The sequence below is a fragment of the Tenrec ecaudatus genome, chromosome 4, assembly GCF_050624435.1.
Source record: "Tenrec ecaudatus isolate mTenEca1 chromosome 4, mTenEca1.hap1, whole genome shotgun sequence".
Taxonomy (NCBI): Eukaryota; Metazoa; Chordata; class Mammalia; order Afrosoricida; family Tenrecidae; genus Tenrec; species Tenrec ecaudatus.
In genome coordinates this window covers 124,217,317-124,229,279 of record NC_134533.1, presented here as the reverse complement: position 1 = coordinate 124,229,279, position 11,963 = coordinate 124,217,317, and the positions used below count along the sequence as shown (strand labels likewise).

The following is an 11,963-nucleotide window of genomic DNA, read 5'->3' as shown; positions in this document are numbered from 1 at the left end:
AGCTGAGCATCACAGAATGCTGGGTTATTAGAACAAAGTGTTCTCGCATTAAGGGAGTACTTGAGTAGAGACCTAATGTCCGTTTGCTACCTTAATACTAAACCTATAAATATATGCAAATTGATCTCTTTCCTCATTGTCATATATAAATATATTTACATATACATATGTACGTCCCTGTATTTAGACATACATAAATGCCCTTTGCCTTCTAATTCTTTCTTTTATTTCCTTTTACTTTCCTCTTGTCCCACTATCATGTTCAGCTTTTATTAAGGGTTTCAGTAGTTCTTCTTGGTTACATTGTCCTTGATCAAGCCTTACCAGGCCTCCTATACCCTCCTTGCCATTGATTTGGGATGATTTTTTGTTTACTTGTCCCTGGGATTCTTAACATCCAGTTCCTTTCCCCCGCCTTCCCCTTTCCCATGCCCCCCTGGAACCTTTGGTCCTACTGTTTTCTCTTCCAAATTGTTTACACTGTTTTATCTAAATAGACCTGCAGAGAGGAGGGAGGCAATGTCAAAGAGACCAAGATGGAAAAGAATGTTTGGAAATGATTGTGGTAGCAATTGTACAATACTGCTTGATGTGATTGAACTAAGGAATGATATGATATATGTATTAACTCCCAATTAGTAAAAAATTAAAAAAACTAGATGATTAGGAAACTAATACAGGGCAGATTCTCCCAGAGGGGGTTTCTATAAAGTATTGTTCTCAAGGGCAAACTGCCCTTCCCTAGTTTATCTACCAACAGCAGTGAAATCACCTTTTCATAGACAATCATATCCTTTTCTCCTCTGATTATGAATTTCCATGGAAATTTCCCAATCACCATTGTAGTAGTGCTTTATCAAACCAAAGTACCTGCAGGGCAAAACTGCACGGGGAAACTATTTGATCTTTCTCCCACTCCCCAAAAGAGGAGCCTAACGGAAGCTTAGGTGAGCTCTCCTCTGAGGAACTGGCTCTGCTTTTTAATATATGTAATAAAAGAATCACAAACATTATGAGCATTAGAGATATACATCAAAACTTGTCTTGGAGACCAGATAAAATGATTACTGACCTGCCTGAAACCCAAAACAACCGACCTAATTTCTTTGTTGCTGTTGTTTTTCTGTTTTTGTTGTTTTGTTTTACTTTTTGAAAAGTTAAAAAATTCTTAATTTTTTATTCCTGGTACCACTACCACAATTTACAGGGCAGTATACCTGATGTGATGAAAAGAAAAAAACAGTTATAACAGATGAAAGACTCCAGGGATGTGCATCTCATTGTCACTCCATGGCACTCATCAATAGCGGCACTTATTGCAATCTGTGGCTGTCAGTCCTGAACAGGAAGGGCTTCCTGTTTAAGCTGCACTAGCTTTCCCACCACGGGCCATCGCTGCTTCTGTGTCAGATTTTTACACGGCCTTGAATGCATTTTGGAGGACTGTCTCAAAGCAGCCGGCAGCTTTCCTAACAGCTTCTCTCTCTTTCTCTCTCTCTCTCTCTCTCTCTCTCTCTCTCTCTCTCTCTCTCTCTCTCTCTCTCTCTCTCTCTCTCTCTCCTGATAAGAGCTGGAGCCCTTTTCTGCTTAATCTTCAGGACCCTCTGCTACCATATTCACCACTTCCACCACCAGATCCAGAACCACAACAATAAGGACTGCTTCTTCCACTAAAAAAAAAATCCCCTGTCAAAAGAACCACAAACAAAAATTCCTTTCATGGGTCCATGATTTGATTGCTATTGGCCACTCTAATTTCCTAAATCATTATAGTTCTCACCACCAACATCGTTACCACTGCCAAAATGTCTTCCTTCACTGTAACCATCATATCTTCTACCACGGCCGCCATATCCACCTTGTATTCTATACCCTGGACCATCATAGCCAGAGCCCTCTCTACCACTATCGCAAGGACCGCAGAGGCCATAGTTCTGACCATCACCGCCAAATCCATGATAGCCACCAGAACCTCCTCCACCACTCTTTCTGCTGCCACCACCTCCACCACCACAGCCACCTCTTCCACCAAAGTGACCACCGTGGCCAAAGTTCCCTCCACCACCTCCAAAGTTTCCTCCGTGACCCATAAAGTTGTCAGAGCCACCTCCACAACCTCTCTGTGATCCAGCAGACGGCATCTCTTGTTTTGGAGGGGCCTTTTCCACGTCACAATTATGCCCATTAATAGTGTGGTATTTCTGAACAACAATTTTATCAATCGTATCATGGTCATCAAAAGTTACAAAGGCAAATCCTCCCTTTTTTCCACTCGGCTTCCCTTCTGTGACTTCCATAGTTTCAACCTGGTCACACATTTCAAAGTAGTCTCTCAACTTGCATTCCTCTGTGTCTTGTTTTATGCCACCAAAAAAAATTTTCTTCACTGTTCAATGAGAACCAGGCTTCACAGAATCCTCTCTGGACACAGCTCTCTTTGGTTCCACCGCTTGCCCATCAACCTTGTGAGGCCGAACACACATTGCTGCACCCACTGCTTCAACACAAAGGTCACCAATCCAAAGTCCCTGGGACCTTTTGGTTGGGTTCTCTCATCACCACACAATCTGAGAGTGTGCCCAATTTCCCTAAATGGTCTCTTAAACTATCCCCTGCAGTTTCAAGGCTCAACCCACCAAGAGACAGTTTTTGCAACTTCTCAGGTCCTTTTGGATCATGACCCCCACCCACCCCACCCCCACCCCCACCTGTGGCCACAGCAATGACCACAGAAGGGCTCCTCATTTCTTTTTTCTTGGAACAAGCGGAATTCCTTACTAGATCATAATGCTCAGAGCAAAATGGTCCTTTGATTTGCTAGGAATTTTGTTGAAATTTAAATTTTAAAAATTGAAAATAACTTTTAGGTATCAGTTTTTTATTATTTGCTTGTTTTCACAAGTCCCACATTAAATATATATATATATCTAGGAGCAAGTGGCTTGCTTGTGCTACCCCAAATTCCATGAAAGCCAGAGGTAGAACAAAAATATGAGGCACAAGATTAAGCCAAATGCCTGAAAATAATTTGTAATACTTATATCTGAAGGTCTCTGTTCCAAGCATAATAAATAGCATGAGGCATTTGTCTATGTCTAAACACCATAATGTTATTTATAAAAAGCTCAGACTCAATAGTGACACTGAATCATTCATCTATTAAAACACAAAATTGTTGCTTTGGAAACTTAGTGGAAAATTTTACTGTCATCCTACTTTGCAAGTCATAGCTTAAAGTTCTAGTCATGATTTTCATAAATTTGTTATTTGTTAATAAAAGTGTTCAGTCTGAGGGTCATAATTTCTAAATCCATTAATTAGATAATTTAGAACAAACAAGTACTTGTATACAAAGGATTGACTCTTAAGATACCCACAATATTCCTACATGAAGAACTCATAGAACTGTTTAATCTACTTAGTGGTTAATTTCTATTTCTGTCATTTTCTGGATCAATTGTAATGCATTAAATCCAGCATCTTCCAGAGTTTTGGAAATTTTTGATTTAGTCTTTTGGCTTCCAAGTTCAAATTTTTATTAGTTAAATATAGTCTAGCTGTTGTTGTTGGGAATTCTTGGTCAAAGGTCTTGACAGATTCACAAATCAAAGTGTATCTTTAAATGCCAAGAAGGGATATGACTGATATGACTGTGGTTAATATAGAAAGAGATGTAGATGCGGAGAAATACATGAAAGACCTGAGGAGGATCTTGGGATATGCAAAGCCAAAGGTAATTTAAAGTCAGAGGAATGATATACAAAAAGAAATCCCTTTAAAAATAAGATTATTCTTTTTTTAAATAAATCATTTTATTGGGGTTCATACAACTCTTATACAATCCATACATACATCAATTGTGCAAAACACACTTATACATTCATTGCGCTCATCATTCTCAAAATTCGCCTTCCACTTGGGTTCCTGGAATCAGCTCATTTTCCTTTTTTCCCTCCTCCTCCCTCATGAACCCTTAATAATTTATAAATTATTATTTTATCTTAGCTTACACTGCCCGGCGTCTCCCCTCACCCACTTTCCTGTTGCCCATGCCCCAGAGAGGAGGCTACATGTAGATCCCTGAGATCTGTTCCCCTTTCTACACCCCCTTCCCTCTCGGTGTCTCACCTCTGGTCCTGAGGGGTTCATCTGTCCTAGATTCCCTGTGTTTCCAGGTCCCAACTGTACCGCTGTGCATCCTTTGGTCTAACCAGGTTTGCAATGTAGAATTGGGATCATAATAGTTGGGGGTGGGTCGGGGGAGAAAGCTTTTAAGAACTAGAGGAAGGTTGAGAGTTTCATTATTGCTACACTGAACCCTGGAGTGACTCATCTCCCCACTACCCCTCTGCAAGGGACATCCAGTTGTCTACAGATGGGCATTGGGTCCCCATCACGCACTCCCCTCATTCACGATGATATGATTCCCTCCCCCCGCCTTTGTTGTTTGAAACCTGGTCCCCTCGGCCCTTCATGATCACACATGTTGGTGTGCTGCTTCTATGTGGGCTTTGTTGCTTCTGGGCTAGATGGCCACTTGTTTACTTTCAAGCCTTTAAATCCCCAGACGCTATATCTCTCAATAGCCGGGCACCATCAGCCTTCTTCACCACACTTACTTATGCACACATTCGTCTTCAGCGTTTATGTGGGGAAGGTGATCACACAATGATGGTTTTTGTTCCTTGGTGTCTGCTACCTGATTCCTTCAACACCTCGTGTTCACTTAGGCTTGTGTGCTTCTTCTCTGTGGGCTTTGTTGCTTCCGAGCTAGATGGCCGCTTGTTTACCTTCAAGCCTTTAAGACCCCAGATGCTATATCTTTTTTATTATCTGGGGCTCTTACATCTCTAGAACATTTGCACATGTGCCACCGTCATCATTTTCAAAGCATTCTCTTCCTACTTGAACCCCTGATATCAGCTTCCCATTTAAAACAATATTATTCTTAAAAAGTTTCAAGTACAATGCCAAAGCTTTGAATTACTATATGTTTTGCTTTTCTTCTCAATTGTATAATAGAAAATTTGTTTTGGGTGATTGGTCTACAATCTTTTACAAATTAATTTCCAACTTTAATTTCCATTGGTTAAATACATTTGACCTAATAATCAATGTTTACTTGAACTGATTATTTAAAAAATTTTAATATAATGTAAAACATTTAATAGTAATGTAAATCCAATGTAAAAAATTTTTAACATTTCACTCTTTCTTGTATTTGAAACCAATGTAAATAAAGTTCAGGTCCCTTCACGCCTTCTACAACTTAGCACACACCCTCAAGTTTCACTTTGTTATCTTTAACATTCAGGCACAAAAAAACATTCTAATTCTACTTCAAAACAAAATCACTCTTTTTCCTTCTTGAAAACAAAACATACTACCAGTCATTTTGCCTTCCCTCTGGCTTTCAGTCACACTAAAGCTTTCAACCATCTAGAACATAGTAAGTTATGTAATGCATGTTTGCCACCCCTAAATGCTACTTTTTAACAATTTAATATGATACACACACATTTTAAATCAAAGCAGAGTATTTTAAGATATGCTAATTTGAAAAGGTATCAAAGGTTTTTTCAAAAAAAAGGAAATCATAACTGAGCTTATAGGTAAGCAGAAAGATTCAATAGAAATAGTGATTAATTTAATTAAAATGATAACATATTAAGTAAAAATGATAATCACAAGATATTACTGTCCAGCATATTAATCAGATAAAGCAATAATATTAACATGTATGATGCACTTCCAGGCCAAATCACCTAGACAATTGCCCATTATATTCATCCTCAAACAATACAGAAAGATGTAAAATAAATAGACAGAGGTTGGGTTTAGGACAAGGTAACAGGAGGAGGGTCTAGGTGACATGACTCCCCGTGAGGTTGTGAATTGTCTAGTATTTCTAATAATCTGAAAAATGCCCCTCAGGCAGCAGCCGTTTGGACAACCATGTCATTTGATGAACCTAAATGTCCTTTGTCCTAGAAGCCAGATTTCTCAAGGAATGGATGAAAGCTTCAAACCAGTAATCAAAATAATATTTTACTTATTTCAATGGCAAGAAACTCAAATCTTTATTATGCTCTTTAATATTATTTAATCACCCCTCCTCAAATATGTAAACTTTAGTCAGACAGATAAAACTTTCACTGTATATTTAAAAAACCCTTAATAAATCATTTGAATATTACTCTAGTTGCATATTTCTTATAATAAATTCTAAAAATGGAGAGAAAACAATTTAGAAAACCTGAATATCTTTTCTTAAAAAGCCATGGGAACCTCAAATTATAACAAACGTATTATTAATTAATATCGACAAAATACTTCAAGGTCTTAAAATTATATATGTACCACAAATATTGCTGAAATAAAGTTTAAATATTTTAAGGCTTTTTTCCATTTTATTATTTAATTTTAGTTTTTCTGGGTTCTGTAAAAGAGTCCACATTTTTATTTTAAAAGTTTATCGTTGAATTAATTCTGACCCACAGCAACTTTCCTAATAAGACAGGATAGAAGCTGCTTCCTAGGATTTCGGAGCCTGTAAGCCTCTAGACCGGTCATTCTTGGGCAGCTGGTAGATTCAAGCTCGAGGCACGGGCTCACTGCCACTGGAGCTCTTTCAACACAGAAATTGAGAGTTCTTTTTTCTTCAAAAAAGAACAAGTTCATCAAGGTACCCTTTGAAAATTCGGGCTCTCTGTTCCCTCTGGGTCACGAGGAAACACCCCAAGTTATTTGCACCTCAGTTTTCTACTCCCTTAGAGAACTACAGTACTGGAAATGTCCAGGGGCAATTCTACCCGGTCCTATAATGTCTCCATGAGTCGTGGGCCGGAACTGACTTGCTGCCAGTGAGTTTGAGTGTTTTTGTGTTGTTTTGTCTTGAGTTTGTTTGGTTAGCTGGCTCAGGTTAATCTAACAGATCACTGAACTGGGAGTTTGGGCGTGGTGGGGAAGGGGTGTATGGGGGGAGACACTAGTTTTGCTTTCAAAACCTTTTGTTTATTTTCCGCTCCAATTTTTCATTAGCTGATCTTCAATCTGTCCTAGAGAGATTTTACTAAGTCTACTTAAAGTAAAAACCAAGAGGGTTACTGAAGAAAGAGACAGCCCAGGCCCAGACGACATCTACTTTCACAACATTAAAATAACCACGCTGCCAGACAAGGAGGAAAGCGCCATCCTGTGTATAACTGGAGAGGGAACTAAACAAAATCAAAATTGACTGAAAGAAAATGTGGAGAGTGAAAGGAAGAGTGTGTAAGAACAGGGGTCTCTCAGATGGATGATTCAGAAGGGGGCCTTCCGTCATTGGTTACATTTGCGGTTTATTAGCGTGATCACAAACACTGACGGGACAGGCTTTTTCAAGTAAACTGCTACTAAAATCACGTCCTCAATCCGGTCTCCTTTGGCGGATCTATTCTAAATATTTATTGATAATGCAGTACTGTGCCTCGGGACTTCTCAGGGATAAAACTAGCACATCTTGTCTGTTTGGAAATAATGGAAAGACCTTTGAGAATGGTGATATCCTGCACCTGCCAAGCCTTAAAGAAAAAGAATATCGCTTTCAAGCTCTGTAATTAGGAGCTTCAGAGGTGAGTGCACATAAACTTCAGAGGAACAGCTATTAGGAAAAGCAGCCTTTAACACTCAACATGGATTATAGACTCATGTCAAGACTTTAAAATACAGTTAAAGCTTTCATTTCACACTCTGTGTACACACACCACGTGCCTCTGATTGTAAGCCCTTATACAAGCCCCCCCCCCAACAAATGCCTTCATTATGTCCATTTCTCGTCTCTGAATCTTTATTATTATTTTATTTTATCAAAATCGGATCATCCTTAGGTGTCATTAATTCTACTGTAATTCCTGTATCCATTTTCCCTTCTATTACTATCAGTGGTTCTCAACCTTCCTAATGCCGCAACCCTTTCATACTGTTCCTCATGTTGTGGTGACCCCCCAAACATATAATTATTTTCATTGCTACTTCATAACTGTCATTTTGCTACTGTTATGAATCTAGCAACCCCTGTGCAAGGGTCGTTTGATCCTCCAAAGGAGATGTGACCCACAGGTTGAGAGCCACTGAATTATTTTAGGTAAAAGCATCATCCTCTCTGAACAAAATGATCTTTATAATCTTTTAATTGTTCATTCTGTTTCCACCCAGACCAAAAGTTATATTTCCCCAACCCAAATACCACAAAACACACATACACACCTAATTTTTAAACAATAAATAGGATTTCTTGAAACATAAAACAGATTTTAAAAACAGATTAAATCAATCTACTGTTTTAAAATTTAAATTTAGCAATAGCATTTCTTGTACTGCTCTAGGGTACAAGAGACCCAAATCTTAAATATGATTTAAGGGGAATTTTATTAAGACTTAAATAGAATAATACAAGACAAAAACATATCATCCGGTTGGAGGAGAGCATCAGCACAACATCATAATAGTGCCCAAGGGTTTGCAGAGATTCAGGATTTCAGAAGGACATGGGAGGTATTTTATGGCACAAAAGCAACCCTTTAATCTTGAATATAACTTAAAGAGATCATTCATTAAGTCTTCAATAAGACAAACACAAAGACCAGATGAAGGAGACAATTAGCATAAGGTCATAGTGGCATCAGAGGATTGACAGTCAGGCAGCTCCTTAAATAAGGCATGGAACACAGTGGAAACTGTCACAAATTCATGATTGGGGCCGATCCATATTTCACAGTCATAGGGGTGACTACATAAGTGAGGATGGGACCCTGATTTGGACATGTATATTTGTTAGTCACAGGAGTTTACAAGCTTGATCCAAGGTCTTCCAACCAAAGCAGTCAGGAATGACTCATAGCTACACGAGCCCCTGTGATCTCTACCAATGACATACCCAGGCAATTTCCTGACGGAGACTGGCCCTCCTGGGACTGACTGGGGATTGGCATGAGATAATCCACATTGCAAGGCACTCTGTCTAAGAACGAGATTGTTCACACCTTTGTGGACTCTGCACATGGACTTGAGGCATTCACAGTCATTCATAGCCTTCTGCAAATGGATGCTCACAATTTAAGGTATAATGAAGACCTAACTCCATCTTTAGTCTTAAAGATGACCTTAAAGATTCGCCTGGAATAGCTACATGTTATCTGCAAGCCATAGCCCATGTCTGTGATGCAGGGCCGCACAGTCATGAATTGAACCCTGACCACCACCTAGCTAAGTGTCTGAAGCCTGAAAAGGATCCTGTAAGCTTTTGAAGTCTGAAATTCTGTATGTATCCCCAATTCTGTAGTCCCACCTTCAAGAGTGGGAAATTGCCTAACCACCAATCATGAGATGACGATTTCCTTTGTTTTCAATCATACATAATTAGCCTTATTACTGTGAATCACGTGAACTCCATTCAAGCCTCATTCTGATAGTTTCCCTCATATTAGGACGATTGTCTCCTGTCTTATGTTTGTTCTGTTTAAGCTTGAATAGAAAAATCTCTACAGAATATGTTTGAATTTGGGAATGTTTCTCCCTCAAAACAATACACACTGTCTTAGTTGTTTAGTGCTGCTATAAATAGAAATGCCACAAATAGATACATTTAATAAACAAATAGATTTTCTCACAGTGTAGGATGCTAGAGTCTAAATGTAGGAGGCCTGCTTTTGTTGGCTCTAAGAAAAGAACCTCTTCTGGTTCCTTGGGGATCTACATGCACCTTCTCCCTTGCTTGCTTGATTCATCTGTTTACATCTCAAAAGACATTAATTAAAAATACACTCTACACAAAAATTGTCTGCTTCACATAACAATGACAATTAATATCGAAATGAAATTTTATCCTCAGGCATAGAAAACCCAAAACTGAACCCCTGCTAAGGAGTGGGTTCTGACGCATAACAAACCTATGACCCACAGGTATAGAGACTAGGGTTTCCAAAATATATATTTTTAGAGGAAGGGCACACAATTTAATTAACAACACTGGTTAAGTTGGAAATAAAAATATGTAGATAAGTTGTCTTAGCCTCATCACCTTATGTAGATTTTTCTAAGTCTTATCCTTGGTTCACCAGATACCAAACACTGGGACTATATTTGCCTATCACCTTGCTGAATTTTCTTCAGTGATTTCTATTTTAATATAACATTTTCATAAAATGAGTCCTTTACAAGAACAAGAAAGAAAAATTCTTCCTTATTTAATGTAAAAATGTTGTGATGATGTATTGTACACTGCTTGACATTCTTTATGCATATTGTCATAATAGCTATATTGTTTGGTTTGGTTTTTGTGAGGAAAACACAATTCTCTTCAGCATATGCAGAAAAGCAAAAATAGACTAAACATGATCAAGGTATATGAGACCAAATACCAGAGCTATACTTTTGTTTTTAGACTGAGGAAATGTTAGAGAAGGTGAAATAGCCCGATATTAATCAAAATACCAGAAATACAACATAAGTTGAGATTTAATATGTTGGAAGTCCAAAATGTAACAATATCCCTTTCCCTTGCAGTAAAAATTCCTTTTAAACTTTATCAGTAGGGATGGCCATCAAACTCAGGAAGGTGGTAAGCAAGACCATTAAAAGAGGTAGCCGGCAGTCCATATCTTGGACTTAATGTTGGTTTCTGTTGCTGGCAAATGGGACACTCAGCAGTGGCAGGCAAGAATTCTACCACTGAACCACTTTGGGTTTCTCATGCCTTTGGATCAACAGGTCAGGAAGAGTGTCACTGTGCTAAGTGGTGTGATTGATCCTAATTACCAAAGAGAAATTGGACTGGCACTACATACTGGAGGTAAAGAAGAGCATGTCTGGAGTCCATGAGATCCCATAGGCCGACTCTTAGTGTTACCATGCCCTGTTATTAAAGTAAATGATAAGTTACAGCAACCCAATCTTGACAGGACTTATAATGACCCAGACCCCTCAGAAATGAAGGCCTGGCTCACCCCGCCAGGCAAAAAATCATAGCCAGCTGAGGTGCTTGCTGAGGGCAAAGGTAATACAGAATGGGTAGCAGTAGAAGGTAGTTCTACCTATCAATTATGACCACTTGATCAATTGCAAAAGCGAGGTTTGTAATTGTCAATGTATTTTCTTTGTATGTGATTATTGCATTTATTTGCTTTGTTCAGGTATGATATATCAGATATAATTTGACTGTGTTTTCATTTATATGTATGATAGATGATTGATGATAAGTATAAGGGTGATTTCATTAATGCGTGGAAATTATATAAGTATGTATGGGTAAATAATTGTGTACAGGTGCCAGGTTGGCAAGGGGTGAATTGCAATAGTTTATTGTGCCAGCCTAGTCTGTAAACACAAGTGGGATTAATTGAAGGGCGGAGAGATAAATGTCTCGGTGAGCCTTGCCTTGCTTGTCTCTCGTTCTTTAATCATCAGACCTGAATGTGGCTGCCTTGCTTGTACTGTGCCTCAATTTAAAGGGTACACTACCTGTGGGATGCCTAGCCTGTGGACTGTGTCGCTGTAAGTTAAGGTCCCTTTAAGCCCACACGATTGGAATGTTCATCTGGATCTGGGGACCGACAGTTGGTAACAGTTGGTGACCTGCCTTGCTGTTTGCTGCCTGGGTATATATAGCCCAGCTCTCTCTACAGAAAGGGACTGGCGGCTGTCAAGACTTAAAGGACTGCTAGTGTCTCACTGCTTTACAATTTATAATTTTACTGTTAATTTCTTATATTATCTATCTGTATATAATTTAATGGTTAATTTCTTGTGTTATACATCTCTTTATAAATATATTCATATATGATTACTAGCAATCTGTTTTTGTCTCTCTAGAGAACCCTGTCCAACACAAAAGCCCACAGGGAACAAGCACACCAGCCTGTGTGATCACGAGGTACCAAAAGGATCAGTCATCAGGCATCAAAGAACAAAAAGTCATATCATTG

The 11,963-nt window shown here is 38.7% G+C and overlaps 1 pseudogene; it reads right to left on the bottom strand.

Annotated features, from left to right (window-relative positions):
* Positions 1-1,670: 1,670 nt before the first annotated feature.
* Positions 1,671-2,745, bottom strand: LOC142446027 (heterogeneous nuclear ribonucleoprotein A3 pseudogene; annotated as a pseudogene).
* Positions 2,746-11,963: the final 9,218 nt, after the last annotated feature.